The sequence below is a fragment of the Mastomys coucha genome, unplaced genomic scaffold (assembly GCF_008632895.1).
Source record: "Mastomys coucha isolate ucsf_1 unplaced genomic scaffold, UCSF_Mcou_1 pScaffold6, whole genome shotgun sequence".
NCBI lineage: Eukaryota > Metazoa > Chordata > Mammalia > Rodentia > Muridae > Mastomys > Mastomys coucha.
In genome coordinates this window covers 35,691,877-35,692,397 of record NW_022196912.1, presented here as the reverse complement: position 1 = coordinate 35,692,397, position 521 = coordinate 35,691,877, and positions in this window count along the sequence as shown.

Sequence of the window (521 nt, the reverse complement as noted above, 5' to 3'; positions counted from 1 at the left end):
AGGTCTCCCACATTCCCGGTTCGTGGAAACCCACGCTAGTAGGAAGCTGCTGGTCGGTATCCTACATGCCATCATAGCTAGAGTTTCTGATCAAAGTTGTTGAACCAGGGCATTAGACCTTCTCTCCAGTTTCATGCATTAGTGGCTACTTTATGGCTACTTCTTATCTGTTAGATTTCCTTGGCTATTCCCATTGCTTCATGGCTCATCTATTCATATCTCTATTTTAGGAAGACATGAAAAAGCATTCTTTATAATAGTTTAATAATTCACTCATCTCCTACCATGTAAAACCTTTCTTCAGTATTCCAAGATCACAGCTAAGAAAGGCAGAGCCAACACTTGGATAAAAAGCCCTGTGCTTCCAGGCTTCATGGATTTCGCTCCCTAAATGCATCCCCTGGTCCATGTATCCTCATCAACAATGTTCCAAATGTGATTAGCCCTGTAATCTTGGCTCAGAGTCCACAGTCCAAGGTGAACTTCTACACTGAGCCTCCTAGAAACAGTAAAGTCTGCCA